The sequence below is a fragment of the Salvelinus alpinus genome, chromosome 1, assembly GCF_045679555.1.
Source record: "Salvelinus alpinus chromosome 1, SLU_Salpinus.1, whole genome shotgun sequence".
In the NCBI taxonomy this organism is placed as follows: domain Eukaryota; kingdom Metazoa; phylum Chordata; class Actinopteri; order Salmoniformes; family Salmonidae; genus Salvelinus; species Salvelinus alpinus.
Window position 1 is genome coordinate 79,563,276 of NC_092086.1, and position 17,374 is coordinate 79,580,649.

The 17,374-nt window shown below is 39.8% G+C and overlaps 1 long non-coding RNA gene across 1 annotated transcript in view; it reads right to left on the reverse strand.

Moving 5' to 3' along the window:
- Positions 1–15,765, reverse strand: part of LOC139530641 (uncharacterized) — a 28,533-nt gene extending 12,768 nt beyond the window's left edge. The window contains exon 1 of the long non-coding RNA XR_011666089.1: positions 15,689–15,765. This is a non-coding gene — a long non-coding RNA (uncharacterized lncRNA). The remainder of the gene's footprint in view (positions 1–15,688) is intronic.
- Positions 15,766–17,374: the final 1,609 nt, after the last annotated feature.

A 17,374-nucleotide genomic window follows, 5' to 3' on the forward strand; every position in this document is an offset into this window, starting at 1 on the left:
TTGCTATCACAGACTGGAACATGTTCTGGGATTCTGAGGCTGAGGGGCCAGACGGATTACCAGGACGTGTGCTCCGGGCATGTGCTGACCAACTGGCAGGTGTCTTCACTGACATTTTCAACATGTCCCTGATTAAGTCTGTGATACCAACATGTTTCAAGCTTTATGAGGTCTTGGCTGATTTTATTTCATTTTCCCATGATGTCAAGCAAAGAGGCACTGAGTTTGAAGGTCGGCCTTAAAATACATCTACAGGTACACCTCCAATTGACTCAAATGATGTCAATTAGCCTATCAGAAGCTTCTAAAGCCATGACATCATATTCCAAGCTCTTTAAAGGCACAGTCAATTTAGTGTATGTAAACTTCTGATCCACTGGAATTGTGATACAGTGAATTATAAGTGAAATAATCTGTCTGTAAACAATTGTTGGAAAAATTACTTGTGTCATGCACAAAGTAGATGTCTTAACCGACTTGCCAAAACTATACTTTGTTAACAAGAAATTTGTGGAGTGGTTGACAAACTAGTTTTAATGACTCCAACCTAAGTGTATGTAAACTTCCGACTTACATGCTGGACTGACAGTAAATTGTACTAAGGCATATGGCAGCAGCATATAAACTTTAACATCAAACTAAAAGTATCTTAATATTAACATTTATACATAATCTTCAATTATGAAAGGTACTCACTTTGTCAGTCACGCACAACATGGAAAGGAAAAACATAAGATGTCTCCACCATGCATTCACCAACAGGAATAAGAAAGCATAGTGGGGACAAGTGAGGAGAGTGGCAAGGGAGGGGTGGTCTGAGGTTAGGGGTAAGAACATGAGCCTTCACAATGATTATAATTAAGCTTACATGAAATTAAACAAAGAAGTAAGCGAAAGGAATAGGAATTAAGTGCAGGGTATAAAGTTTAAATTATTATTTGTGGGGTGCTGGGGATTTTGTATGTTTTTTAAATGTGTAAACAAAACCATAAATGCAGTATGCAACAATTTCAAATATTTTGCTGAGTTACAGTTCATATAAGTAAATCAGTCAATTTAATTAAAATAAATATATTAGGCCCAACCAGCGGTTGTGTGCACGGTTGGACGTACTGCCAAATTCTCTAAAGCGACGTTGGAGGCAGTTTATGGTAGAGAAATTAACATTCAATTCTCTTGCAACAGCTCTGATGTACATTCCTGTAGTCTGCATGCCAATTGCATGCTCCCTCAAAACTTGAGACATCTATTGCATTGTGTTGTGTGACAAAACTGCACATTTTTATAGTGGCCTTTTATTGTCCACAGGCTAAGGTGCACCTGTGTAATGATCATGCTGTTTAATCAGCTTCTTGATATGCCACAACTGTCAGGTGGATGGATTATCTTGACAAATTATAAAATGGTCACTAACAGGGATGTAAACAAATTAGTGCACAGAATTTGAGACAAACAAGCTTTTTGTGCATATGGAAAATGTATTGTATTTCAGCTCATGAAACATGGGACCAGCACTGTACATGTTGCATTCATATTTCTGTTCAGTGTTAATACATTTGGCTTTGAAAGTGTTGGTATGTAAGGATCAGTACAATGATATTAATTAACCATTATTTACACAGTTTGTCCCAGGTTGTGATTTGTTGGTCAGTTGATAGAATTGTGTTTATGTTCCTCCTGCACATGGCCTTTCCTATCCCAATCTTATACAGATAATGGCAAATGTGTAGACATACACAAATACATGTGGCCTGTGAGAACCTCAAATGGAGATTATTGAGCCAAATGCAAGCGCTCTTCCCACCATTTCTAGTGAACCTTTGTGCCTGACAACTCTGTAAACTCCCCTCCCCTCTGCATTTATGACAGGATAAATGTTACCCGCAACACACTTTGTCACTAGTAATGGGGACATTGAATCCTATCACATTGTGTAGCATCAATTAATTGATCTTCATTCTTCAAACTGCCATTATTCCTTGGAGTAAGGCAGAGATATTGCTCTAGTGTCATAGTGAACTTTTCCTCAGATCATTGTGCTGCGTGCAGATTTGATCGGCCTATCACACATTTTTTATTATGCAACCCTCAATGCGGGTGGTTCAAGCCTTACCAACATTGTTTTCTAATGGAATCTATTTTGAGCATGCCTCCCCATATAGAGCACATTTCTGCTTCCATGAAATTGTTCTATAATGACTTTGTTGCTGACAAATGCGGAGTCAATGCAGGTGAAGCACATCAAAATTGCACTAATCTCAGAGTATATCCGTACATTCGCTGGTTTGTTTATCCCTGTTAATTGTCCTCATAATGTCCCTGGCAAGATGATTACATTCTAATAACTTGTTGGTCGTGGCTGGCCAAAATGAAATATGAAAAAACAAAGTTGATGGAAACTTTCATTCATTACAACTGAAATATTGCAAAATGTACAGTACCTGTAGGATAATATAGTAGCCTATAACATTTGTGCTGTTATGGCAGTATACAGGATATTTGTTTCTTATGTCACATAAGTTAACCCATGTCCAGTCCACCTTAACTGTGAACTTCTCAGAAATCACTGCTGAAAAGAAAACACAAACCTTCAAATAGAATGCACAATCATCTCATGATTATGTCCAAGGCATGCTAGTCACATCAATTCCAAGGATAGGCCTGTTCCAAGTGTTAGAAATATGCATTTAATTAGATTGTGCTAATGTGCCTTTGGATATATTCTTGCACATATTTCTACTTTTGAGTAGCCCTATAGAGGTAAATACATGATTCATTAAACAAATATCTTGATTCACATAATTCTAATGTACCACTATCTTTGATGCAGAACTCTTATTGTGTCCTGGAGATATGTATTATACAGTTGCATGACTCTCTGTAGCCCACATGAATATAGAAGTCATGGCTTTCTGCAGATATATCTGCATTATCATCCCTGTGTAAATCACAAGCAGTTTCCTCCTGAAGACAACACCTTCATTCTCCTGTGATCTCTGCATGCACAGCAATGTAGGGACCAACAAAGTAAGATATACAAAATCTATTTCATTCAGTGCTTAGATGCATTTCCTACCTTCCTGTAGGACTATTGTGGACTATATGAGAAAATGTAGTTGAAGTTGCATCGGTTAAAACAATCTATTCCTAGCAGCACTGCCACTTTTGCCATCCAATGTCACTAAAGCCAACTTGGGAATTGAAGAAAAAACATTTATGGTCAAATATTGACTCAGCATCGTCTACAAAACCACAGTGTTTCCTGATATCCACTGAATCATTAAAATACCACTTGTTACCAAATGGAGGCAGTGACAGGCAGGTGTGACTATCTATTATTCCACCAATGTGGACAACCTTACAAGCCTACGTGTCAAACATCTAAAACAAGGCTATCGTAAAGAAGTCAGAATTAATGATAGAGGTTTTTGAAAACAACCAAGAAAATCTAAGGTTGTAACCTAAAAGAGGGTATAGTATAGAATGTTACTTTTAATTTGTAATTAGCTAGCAATCTGCCTGACATCATCACTAACAATGCAGAGCATGGTTGTGTTCCAGACTGCCTTAATCCATCTGTTTCACAATCAGACAGCCACACCGTTGTTACACCACACAGATACAGGATTAGTGGACTTTCTTAGCTATTGGCATTCAAGGACCAAATCTAAAGGCAGAGATGGTTTAGAAATATGACTCAGATCAAATGTATTTAGTCTCTGTGCTTTAATGTGGAAATATTAATGTCATTTCAATTATCCATGGGGCCACGCTGACATTTTCTCTTCTGTACTTCTTAACGTCTGTGCTAATGTATGTTTGTTACCTGGCAGCACTACTAAGGGGTCAAATGAACTCCCCTAAACCTTAAGTGTAGGCTATTTTCAGAGGAAATCTACAGACCCCTTTTAAAGAGGAAATTTGTCAAAATAAAACAGCTTCCCGTTTAAAGGCTTTTTCTAAGGTTCATTATAGTAATCACTCATACATTTCCAATGAAGGCTCTGAAAATGGTGATGTTTTTTTGGACACTACATCACCAAGGGTGGGATTTGGCTTAGCCTTTCCAAAAACATTTGAGATTGGTGCCTTGTTCAATTCTCCGTTCTTGCGGTCTGAGCACTCCCACACTATGGGTAACATGTTTCCAAGTGCAAGGTGCTTTGGAGGCCTGCTGTCATGCGGTCTCACAGGTAAAGCTCAAAATGTGCCATTGAAGTGCACTGTCGTGCCCTCACACACTTAGTAAAGACAAGAATGGGACACTCCCAACCTTTTTTGTGATTTTGAAAAGAGAACGGGGTGGAAAAAGATTGATTCAGCACTCTAACAGATCTTGCCATATGCAATGCATGGTGAAGTTGGGTACTCTCCCAGATCAAATCTACAGACACGTTTGGCGAGTGGAGGTCATTTTACCTTGCCATTTCCACAGCTCAGGCACTTGTGTTACATCATACAGGACTTGCTAACCAGAGCATGCTTGGTCTCTGGAGGTCAGTGCCACAATGTGAAGAGTATAGAGCAGGTGCTGCTATTAACAGGCTGCCCGTCTCCATACCTTCCGGCTATGGCGGCACCACAGTCCTCCTGTCCAAGTGCAGCAGGTGCTGTTTTACAGGTCTCCAAAAGAGGACCCTTCCTCTAATGGGATACATGACCAGAATCTCAACAGGGGTGTAAGGCAGCAGAGGTGTCTCTCGCTGCCTCCCGGCGATAAAGAGTTTTCAAACACGGCGCAGGCTTGAGATGTGCGACAAGGCGAGCCACAGGGAGAAGTTGAGGGCTCGCCCCATGTGAGCGTCTTACCAAGTGACAGGTCCTTATTTATCAGGTCAAACCAAGGGAATCTGGGAAGGAGGTGAAATAATGAGAAGGCGGGCTGAAAAAGAGAATGTGTGGTCCTTGCATTTGACAGCCGTCGGAAGACTGAATCTACTCTCCTCCTGGCTGAGGAACGGAAAATAACCTCATCCCACTCTATAATGCAATTATGTTGCCTCCAATGAAGATCCTGATAAATTGCTCTCATGAGGGTAAGTTGGCTGCGAGGTTGAATAAATACCCACTCTAATGGAAGATTAATACAACTCACTTTTATACAAACTAAAACGTTTTTTGTTGTCGTAAAGTAAACACAGATTTCATTGTAATTTCTATTGCTCAAATGTTCAAATATGGCTTTCAACAGTTGTTTGTATTGTAAAGGTCTTTGAAAATATTTAATTTAGCTTCTGAGCCTAAATATATGATTTAATTAGAGAGTATTTTGTTACGCTAAAGCTAACATAGCCTATACAGTGTAGTTCAAGCTCACAGCATTGCAGTTACGTGTTGGCAGGGTGGACCTTTAAGTATTGCTTGTGCACATTCCCCAATAATGCTAATGTTCTATGAGAATATCAGCAAGTATTCCATTCTGAACTGTTCTGTTACAGGTCTCTCCCACTATATCAGTGGTTCCCAAAGTTTTTAAAGTCTCGTACCCTTTCAAACATTCAACCTCCAGCTGCGTATCCCCTCTAGCACCAGGGTCAGCGCACTCTCAAAGTGTTGTTTTTTGCCATAATTGTAAGCCTGCCACACACACACACTATACAATACATTTATTAAACATAAGAATGAGTGGGAGTTTTTGTCACAACCCGGCTCGGGTTATTATAATAATATAATAATAATCAATCATTTTGCTCTTTATTTAGCATCTTACATATAAAACCTTATTTGTTCATCAAAATGGTGAATAACTCACCACAGGTTAATGAGAAGGTTGTGCTTGAAAGGATGCACATAACTGTGCAATGTTGGATTGTATTGTAGAGAGTGTTACAACTCTCGTGGGTTGAAGAAGGAGACCAAGGTGCAGCGTGGTAGGCATTCATGATTTTTAATAAAACTGAACACCGCAACAAAATAACAAAGTAGAAAACGAGCCTCTATGAGGCTCTATTGTTCAGATATCGGGAAAGTGGACTGGAGGCAGGGCATGAAAGGGATAACGAATCCAGTTGTTTGTGTCGTCCGTTTCAGGTAAGTACCTCCGTATTTGCCCACCCAACTCACTCAGGTGCTTCGCTACATCACATTTGACATTGTAAACTTGAGTTAATTTGCACACAAAAAAATCATACAATGATGGAAGGACCTACAGTATGTGTTGTCCTTGTTAATGCAGACAGAGAAGAGCTCCAATTTCTTAATTATAGCCTACATTTTGTCCCGCACATTGAATATAGTTGCGGACAGTCCCTGTAATCCTAGATTCAGATCATTCAGGCGAGAAAAAACATCAGCCAGATAGGCCAGTCATGTGAGAAACTCGTCATCATGTAAGTGGGCAAACAAGTGAAAATTATGGTCAGTAAAGAAAACTTTAAGCTCGTTGTCAATACTTTGCCCCTTGATAACCAGCGCACTTCTGTATGTTGTAAAAGCGTTACATGGTCGCTGCCCATATCATTGCATAGTGCAGACAATACACGAGAGTTCAGGGGCCTTGCTTTCACAAAGTTAACCATTTTCACTGTAGTGTCCAAAACGTCTTTCAAGTTGTCAGGCATTCCCTTGGCAACAAGAGCCTCTCAGTGGATGCTGCAGTGTACTCAAGTGGTGTCGGGAGCAACTGCTTGCACGCTCGTTACCACTCCACTATGTCTCCCTGTCATGGCTTTTGTGCCATCAGTACAGATACCAACATATCTTGACCACCAAAGTCCATTTGATGTCACAAAGCTCGCCTGTTGTCCTGGTTTCCAGTGGTTTGCAGAAGAGGATGTCTTCCTTAATTGACCCCCCATAAATTTAATGGACAAATACCAGGAGCTGTGCCAGGCCCGCCACCTCTGTTGACTCATCCAGCTGTAACGCATAGAATTCACTGGCTTGTATGCAAAGCAGTATTGTTTCAAAACATCTCCTGCCATGCCACTGATGCGTCGTGAAACAGTGTTGTTTGTTGAAGGCATTGTCTGTATACTTTTTGGGGCCTTTTCCCCAGCCTTGTTCCGGCCATATCCACGGCAGCAGGAAGAATTAAATCCTCCACAATAGTCTGGGACTTGCCTGTCCTAACCGCTCGGTAGCTCACCATATAATATGCTTCTAGCCCCTTCTTATTATTGGTATCTGTTCCATGTCTTACTACTCGAAAGTCGTCTTAATTTTCGCTCAAAAAACTCCTATGGCTTATTTTTCAAGTTAGCATGTTTCGTTTCTAAATGTCTGCTCAAGAGTGAAGGTTTCATTGAGTTGTGAGATGGTACTTTGCACATATAATACACTGTGGCTGAGGAAAGGCACTACTATCAATTTAAGTGATCCCCAAATCAATGTAGTTCTCATCACATTTGCGCCTCTTTGATGGTCCAACGTCCCTGTCTGTCCGGTGCTTCCCGGGTAAGGGGGCAGTAGCTCTTCGGCTGTAGAATGTAGAATTGCTGATGCTAGCAGGTGCAGGTGTAGTACTGCTGGTAGTAGCAATACTACCAGTAGAGCTGGTATGTGTCTCTATGGACGCGGGCCTGTTTTTTTTTTAACCATTTATCAATTTCTGAGCAAACGGAATGAGCAGCAGCTACGTTTGGCTGCATAAGGACTGTTAGTGGAATTCCCAGGAGAGAGTAATGGTTAATGTGATTGGATGTTAATTATTTGACTAGGCTACCTGCATTTGACATTGTTGTTATTTTGCTGCACATGCGCACCCCAGTTTGGGAATAGCTGCACTAAATGGTGTCACATTTACATTATAATCAGATAGTTAGACATGAAGGCTCTTGTTGAGCCTATACTTGGAGAAAATACTCAGTTATGGCATAAACAATATTCACGATACTAGTCTGTAATACCTGTAAAGCATTATACTCATTTAAACAGAATGTTATTAGGAGCTTATAAGGAGCTGTCATAAATCATTATAAATCTTTATCCTAGACAGCTAATAGTTTATCTAAAACAGTTGGGGTGACTGTAAAAAAACACCCAATGTTCGAAGAATGTACTTATGTCAGCACACAATCTACATGGAACTACTACAACTACTAGGTTGCTAACCAGATCAAAGACTTATACCACAAGCTTCCGATTATCTGGTAATCAAAAGAATGAACACAACAATATCTGTTTCTAATCCCTTAAAACATTTAGATTTGTTCAGATTTTGACATGGCAGAAAACCAACTTCATGCTTTTCTATACTTTCAAATTCAAGCGATATAATTTATTCATTAGTAGGTATTTAACATTTCAGAGATTACACAGACAAGCTTTAAGTATCTGCTGCGTAATACTCGGACACACTATGTGAATGGCAAATGAACTGTCTAATGAGACACTTAATGCTATCATGAATATGATATGGATGCAAAGTTAATTTGTTTGAGGAACCATTTTGTAAGAATTGGCTGTTCAAGAATTGTAGAATTGTAGATCCAGGTTTTGATATAAATCTGATAACTATTTGGTAGTACTGCTAACAAATTAATTATTTCTGCCATACTGTACAGACATGGTAATTAATTTTGTCCAAAACATCAACCACCTTCTCTCGGTTCATATGGCTGATCTTTTTGAAAGGCAGCCCATGAAAATGTTGATCAAAAACTTGATAAAAATAAACTCCACAGAGACATGGAATCACAGTAGGCTAACGTCACCAACCATAAACAATACAATTCTTTATCATCTACCTTCCATGTGACATGACAAATATTGTTTTACCATCCTTCAAAATGAAATATATAATTTAATCTACACACAGCGGATCTTCTTACGACAATCGATTTTTACATTGGGACACACATGAATCTTATTGATCTATACATTTTGTATGTAATATTATATTGACTCCTATAGATGTTGGATCTTAATGTCAGGATGGTGTATTAAAGGCGAAGTCAAGTGCAGGAGAGCAGATATATTGATGAACAGGCACACTTTATTATAGTTCCAAAAACGAGAGGACTACATGAAACAAACACGCTCAAAAAACGGAACATAAAAGTAGAGCGCGTAAGCTAACACCACCTAACATAAAAACAATTACACACAAGACATGATGGGAAACAGAGGGTTAAATACAAGTAGCTTGATTGGGGAAATGAAAACCAGGTGTGTATGAAAACAAGACAAATGGATATACGAAAAATGGAGCGGCAATGGCTAGAAAGCCGGTGACGTCGATCGCCGAACGCCACCCGAACAAGGAGAGGGGCTGACTTCGGCAGAAGTCGTGACACTTAATTTGATAACTCATTTGTTACTGAGAATTTTCCAGCACAGAAAGAAATCCGTTTACAGAAGACTTTGAACGCTTGTTATTTCCACTTTGAAATTTCAAACTTTATGTGCCCTAACGTAAAATGTATCAACCCCTACAAAAATATCCATATTTTTTTTTTTTCGTGTTTCTGCAGGATTATTTTTCTGCTGTAGCAAACTGGATCAAATTAAGATCCTACATCTGCACATATAATATTGATGCTTTTAGACATTTTGATTGATTAGTCGCTAAGTGAGATTACATATTGACTTCCCCCTGGAAGCCCTTTATGGACTGAGGAGTAAAATCTGTATGAAAGCCATCACTCACGTGACACCATTTGTTCCTATGTGAACACTCAATAGCGCATTTAAGCCAAATTAAGTCAGTTAAGATGACTTCTCATGGAGACAACATGCACAGTTGGAGCTACTACAAGAAGTGATGTTGCAGGCTAGCTCAGTGCTGCCCACTCATTGAATTACTCAAGTTGAAGGCCAACCGGGGTACTGCAGGCTGCCATTAGCAACTAAATTATGTTCTTCTGTGTGCTATTTTAAAATAATCGGTTCAATTCGAAGCAATTATTGGTACTATGATTGTCTTCAAAATAAAACAATTTTACATAAAGATTAACCACAAGGATTGGCATTTTCCCATTCACTATGATGGGTGATCCGGTTTTCGTTTTCTGCTAACAATGCCTGCAGTACCGCGGTCTGCCTTGAACATCTGTGGCTTCAATGAGAGGGGGCAGTCGTTCTCCCCTGGTTGTAACCATTAAAGAAAAACTTCAATGACTACAACAATTCAATGGAGGAGAGGCAGGCTAATGTTCCACTGAATAAAACTATTGATTGACCTTGAACACATTTCCAAATTATCAAAGCTATTTTTCTCACTTCTAGCATTGATCAATGGGAACCATGATGATTAAGGATCAGAGACACTTATTGGATTTGGAATTGCCAACCAACTGAAAACAGAAAATGGAGAGTCAAATCCTCAGCTCATTCTCACTCGCACTGGAAGCAGGGCCACAATCCAATCCTCTGCCTTCCTCTCACACCCACTCCATCTCACCAACAGATCCATAACAGATGGGGGAAGCGAAGCCTTTTGGTGTAGATGGAGTATTATTGGTTAAATCTCATAACCCTCTCTGCCCAACACCAGTTTATTGAATCCATTGATATCTTCTTATCAACAAAACACACCTCACCTGAATTTGTTTCCCCCTTCCTCTTTCATTAATTCCTCAGTATCTGGCCGTGAATGCAGGGCCCTTCCTGGCTATACTAATGTAGAGAGTCACCGTCAGTCTACCATTGAAAGAGGGGTACAAAAGAATGTTCAATTTGCTGACAAGTAAGTAATGAGACACACATTATATAAACAACAGTAACATCTCCCAGAGTGTGGAGAGATAATTTGATACCATAATGAGTGGTATTCTCAATTGCAATATGATTACTATGGAGAGAGGAAGCTCTGGAGGGGAAGGGCTCCTAGACAAATTAAACCATATTGCCAAAAAGTTCTGATTTTAATTATTTCTGAAATTAGGCATATTCTGCTCTAGCCTCAGGGGTGAGTACAATTATTTAATTCAAGCTCTTCAATGCAACCAGGATGATAGTATTTTCAGACTGAGGGATGGGAAAATTTTAACTCTTCTCTCAAAGGTCTGGCTATACAGATTAATTTGGCTGATGGAAAAGCCCCATCCAGTCTAGCCGTACACACAGCCACATCTTCATTTAGATGCTATTCATCCTGGAAACCTGTACAAGCAACCTTAGTAATTGTCTCCTGATGTGTGGTGTGTGCCAAATACTGATAAAGATTTTTGCATCCGCACATGCTAGACATACTGATGGGCAGACATAGTGGAAGGCCAGCTATTACAAATGGGCACATGTTTGATTGGTCTCCATGGGGTCTATTGTGCACATACCTTTTAACATCCCTCAGTGGCAGGGATGTTATTAAACAACTGTTTTCATTTAAACAACATCCCTCAGTGGCAGCGTTATGCATGACACATGGGTGTGCCTCAACTGTACTTCTTAAATACTTTTCACAATATGCTGTTTCAGTTTTCTACTTTGTCCTGAGAGAGATTGAGGATGACCATATGCCTTGCTACATTTAAATTTACTTCACAGAGCCAAGGAATGATACCTGCCCCTAATTCCATATACATTTAAGCACTCTATGATGGTACAATAGATGATCATCTGAGATCAAAAGGATACTGGCAGATACTTCCATTATCATTGCAGAATAAAATCCTCACCTTTTTTGACTGTGATTGTTTCATAGGCTACTATGAAACTGCGAAATACCCTATAGGCCTACAACAAGTTAGGATATGCTACCATTCGTCTCCCCTTTCTCAAATTTAATTGGACCCACTTCACAGTATTAAATAGATAAGCTATTTTAAGTATTTTGCTCTATGCGATTCGATCCGAAGCTCAGTTTAACTATAGAACAGACTGTTCACCTTGTCCATTGACGTTTGTAGGCTCAGCCTAAATACTTTAATGTACGTTAAAGCCAACAATATTTAATTTATGAACATAATATATATACTGAATGCACAAAACATTAGGAACACTTTCCTAAAATGTTAAGAAATACACAAAACTCCTTAGCCTGGTGCGAAATTGCGCGACATCCTCGAAATTAAACTTCAAAATGAATTACAGATTTCTTGATATCTTGATTTATTAGGTAACATGATAAGATTCATGGGAAGAAGTTGCACCGAGTCGGCACAGGATGCCCACTCAATAAAGAGGCTTCTGATGGGTGCAATGGAGCCCTCGAGGTCTTGACAAGTAGCGTTTGAGATTGACTCGATTGACTCGTGAACATGCATATCGAGTGATCGAGTGCTCAAAGTGTTCGGTTTGAGATTCAGCCATGGTGGATTTTCTGAGCCACATTTTATTTAATTTATTTATTTCACCTTTATTTAACCAGGTAGACTAGTTGAGAACAAGTTCTCATTTGCAACTGCGACCTGGCCAAGATAAAGCAAAGCAGTTCGACACACAACAACAAGGAGTTACACATGGAATAAACAAACATACAGTCAATAATACAGTAGAAATGTCTATATACAGCATGTGCAAATGAGGTAGGATAAGGAAGTAGGATAAGGAAGGTAAGGCAATAAATAGGCCATGGTGGCGAAGTAATTACAATATAGCAATTAATCACTGGAATGGTAGAATGTGCAGAAGATGCATGTGCAAGAAGAGATACTGCAAAGGAGCAAGATAAATAAATAAATACAGTATGGGGATGAGGTAGATTGGATGGGCTATTTACAGATGGGCTATGTGCAGTGATCTGTGAGCTGCTCTGACAGCTGGTGCTTAAAGCTAGTGAGGGAGGTAAGAGTCTCCAGCTTCAGTGATTTTTGCAGTTCGTACCAGTCATTGGCAGCAGAGAACTGGAAGGAGAGGCGGCCAAAGGAAGAATTGGCTTTGGGGGTGACCAGTGAGATATACCTGCTGGAGCGCGTGCTACGGGTGGGTGCTGCTATGGTGACCAGTGAGCTGAGATAAGGCGGGGCTTTACCTAGCAGAGACTTGTAGATGACATGGAGCCAGTGGGTTTGGCAATGAGAATATGAAGCGAGGGGAGGGGAGAAACAAATCTGCGAGGGAGGGTGCTTTTCAGACAGATAACTCTCCCAACAAATCACAAGTTTGGGTAGGTGGGGCTTAAAATGCGAGTGGGAATTGTGCTCTTGAAAAATAGAAAGACATATGAGGAAACACGTCTGTCCAAGTACGGTCTGCACACAGGGGAGAAAGACTGCCCCCTCTCATTGAAGCCACGGAAGTTCAAGGCCGAGCCGAGGTACTGTAGCCATTGTTAGCAGAAAATAGGATCTCCCATTATAGTGAATTGAAAAATGGCCGTCTTCATGGTCAGTATTCGTGTAACCAAAAATTGCTTCTTATACACCAACTGTATGTCCTTGAACCATTTTTTATCATACATAGAATAAGTTATAAGGATCATTTATGTAGTTGCAAATGGCAGCCTTAAACTTGAGGTGCTCAATGAGAAGGGGCAGCACTGAGCTAGCCTGCAACGTCACTTCCTGGAGGAGCTCCATCTGTGCATGTTATGTCTCCATGAGACGCCATCTTAACCGACTTCATTTGGCTTCAATGCACTATTGAGTCTTCACATAGGAATGAATGGTGTCACGTGATCGATGGCTTTGTCCATTCATATATAGTCATTGTCTGCACTTCAAGTGGGACAGAGAGGAGGAGGTAGAAATGGGACACGCCATAAATCTGTCCAGAGCCTTATCCATTCATGTCCTTTTGCCATAGGTCTGGGATTTCGGAGACTAGCCGCAGTTAGTGGTAGAATGCTTGTAACTATAATGTTAGTTGTAATGTCGAATGCAAAACTACTCACGTGCGAAATACACTAATTGAAGCATTCTCTCATAACCCGTCTGCCCAGGGAAACACATTTTCTCATAGCTACAAAAACAGCCTTATTTGTGAAAGTTGAACCAGTACAGACTACAGAGTACTACAACAAGGCTAACAAGGCTAAGTCTGTAAATGTGTTTCTATATTAACATTTAGTCATGGACACATTCTTGGTCAGGGATGTCTTAAATATCAGATAGGTCTACATCCATATCAGTGACATTTATAAAACATACAGTACCTTGAAACTTTCTCCACCAATAATGCTATATTCTGTTTTGCTTTCAGCTCTGAATTAACCAATTAGACATTTCTACTTCACTGTCAGAAATGCATCTTGTGTCTCACTCTATTTGAATCAGCTTTTGAATGGAACACAATAATGGCATAGCTCTGGCCTCATGTACTCTATAGTCATTGATTCAAACATAAACATTCTCAGGGGCAAGTATGAAAATAGCAACAACAACAAAAACAGAAATCATTAAACGCCTATTCAAATATGCTACAAAGCCCAGACATTGGATTCACATTATTCTCCTCTGTAATTAACCATCCATATCAGACAAATAACTCTGACTTTGTGCTATATCTGCATGTGGTGCCAGCGGTGACGCTCAGAACAATTTGTTGGCCTGGAAAAGGGACAGAGAACAGTATCTACCTTATCTACTGTATGTGTGGACTCAAGATGGACCCAGTCCATCTTGAGTACACACTGTGCATTAATGCGATACTGATTGCACTCGCAACTCATCCAGAATGCATTACAATGTCACGTTTCCGTAGTCTATGTATTTCAATTAGCTTTTTGTCGGGGCATTAGCTTGGGCCAGATGAAGACAGCATTGGTTTCGGTGGATATTGCTCCATATTGAAGGATGACACAGCTGTATCCCAGCGGCCTTACATTAATAGGAGCTGTCAGTTCAGCCTCTCATGAACTCCCATGAGCTCCCATAACCACTAGGCTACCCGGCAGGTAGCCTTGTGGTTAGAGCGTTGGGCCAGTAACCGAAAGGTTGCTGAATCGAATCCCTGAGCTGACAAGGTAAAATATGTCGTTCTGCCCCTGAACAAGGCAGTTAACCCACTATTTCCCCGGTAGACTGTCATTGTAAATAAGAATTTGTTCTTAACTGACTTGCCTAGTTAAATAAAAAAATCAACTCTGGTTTTGAATTCAAGAGTACACTACACTTTGAAACGGCATGATATGTGAATTCTTCCACACAGCCATTACACAGTAGTGTAAAGCATAGCACAGAGAATTTTTCACCAACCTTTACTTGGCAATACTTCCTCAATTCCCCACTAGGAAGACTACACGTCTTCTAAACCTCTAAATCAAATCAAATCAAATTGTATTTGTCACATACACACATGGTTAGCAGATGTTAATGCGAGTGTAGCGCTTCTAGTTCCGACAATGCAGTAGTAACCAACGAGTAATCTAACCTAACAATTCCACAACTACTACCTTATACACACAAGTGTAAAGGGATAAAGAATATGTACATAAAGATATATGAATGAGTGATGGTACAGAACGGCATAGGCAAGATGCAGTAGATGGTATCGAGTACAGTATATACATATGAGATGAGTAATGTAGGGTATGTAAACATAAAAGTGGCATAGTTTAAAGTGGCTAGTGATACATGTATTACATAAAGATGGCAAGATGCAGTAGATGGTATAGAGTACAGTATATACATATGAGATGAGTAATGTAGGGTATGTAAACATTATATTAAGTGGCATTGTTTAAAGTGGCTAGTGATACATTTTTACATAATTTCCATCAATTCCCATTATTAAAGTGGCTGGAGTTGAGTCAGTATGTTGGCAGCGGCCACTAAATGTTAGTGGTGGCTGTTTAACAGTCTGATGGCCTTGAGATAGAAGCTGTTTTTCAGTCTCTCGGTCCCTGCTTTGATGCACCTGTACTGACCTCGCCTTCTGGATGATAGTGGGGTGAACAGGCAGTGGCTCGGGTGGTTGTTGTCCTTGATGATCTTTATGGCCTTCCTGTAACAGGATTGTAAACAAATTTGTACACAAAATGTCAGAAAAATAAGTTGTTTGTGCGTATGAAAAATGTCTGGGATCTTTTATTTCAGTTAATGAAATCATGGGACCAACACTTTACATGTTGCGTTTAGATTTTTGTTCAGTATAGTTTAAATTGAGCATTTAAAATCACTAGATCAATATATCCACAAGCAACAGGAAGAGAGTTATACATAAAAACGAACCAATCTGTGAGTAAAGCAACGCTGAGACTGGAACCCAACAAGCCAAGGCTTCACTTAGAGGAAAAGACAAAGAACAACTTGGAGATGCAAATAAGAGCAACGAACAGCTGAAGGATATCCAAGAAAACATGGCTAAAATCCTCCCAATTCTCACAAAATAAACTGGTACAATCTGTTGTTTAAAAAAGTAGATTTGCTCGAAAGGAAAGTTGTCTATTGTGTCAGATATGCATACACAGGGTGGGCATGTAACAAAGAGGACAACAAAATATTCCTTCTGGAAACAAAGGTGCAAACTTTAGAAGATGAACTGGACCAGCAAGAAAACAGAACGAGACAAAACAACATGAGAATATTGTCCCTACCAGAAGACGAAGAAAAAGGAGACCTTTACAAAGGGGACCTGATCAAGCTGATATCAGAGGAGCTTTCCGTGGGTTTATCACCGGAGGATCTGGAGTGATGGCATCAGAAGCAGAAGAACGCTACCCTCCCATGGTAATATTTAAGCTGTGGAACTATCACACCAAAGTCAACATTCTAAGGGCACAGGGGCGAAAGGAGATCAAGGTCCATGCCAAGTCCATTTGATTCATCCAGGACCTGTCTGCTAGATTGAGAAAAAACCTGCAAGCAATTTATTCCGATCAGAAAGTCATAAGAGGAAAAAGGAATCAAGTCTCAACTCCAATTCCCAGCAGTACTGTGGGTATGGAAGGGAACACAAAGAATGGAGTTCACAGGCGCAGATGAAGCCCTGAACTGGCTGCAGGAAACCTTTGCAGTTGAAAGAGAGCTCAGTGCCCTGAGCAGAGGCAGAAGTGGAAAAAACAGATAATCAAACTTGGTTACATACAGTGATGCCCAAAACCATCTTATAGTAAGTTTAGACAACATTCCTTTTCCCTCCCACCGAAACAATATATTCTCTATTGTCCCCAAGTAATTGTTTCCCTCTAGGAAGTAACAATATAATTATCGGATGGCAATGATATACATGGACACTGACAATACCAAATAAAATAAGAAGTATAGTACACAGTGCCGCCAGAAAGTATTTAGATCCCTTGACTTTTTCCACATTTTATTTCGTTACAGCCTTATCCTAAAATGTATTAAATAAAACAAATTCCTCAGCAATCTACACACAATACCCCATAATGACAAAGCGAAAACAGGTTTTTAGAAATTGTTGCAAATGTATAAAACAACAAAACATATATACCATATGTACATAAGTTTTCAGACCCTTTGCACTCAGGTTAAACCTGTTTCCATTGATTATCCTTGAGATGTTTCTACAACTTGATTGGAGTCCACCTGTGATAAATTCAATTGAAGGAAAGGCACATACCTGTCTATATAAGCTCCCACAGTTGTCA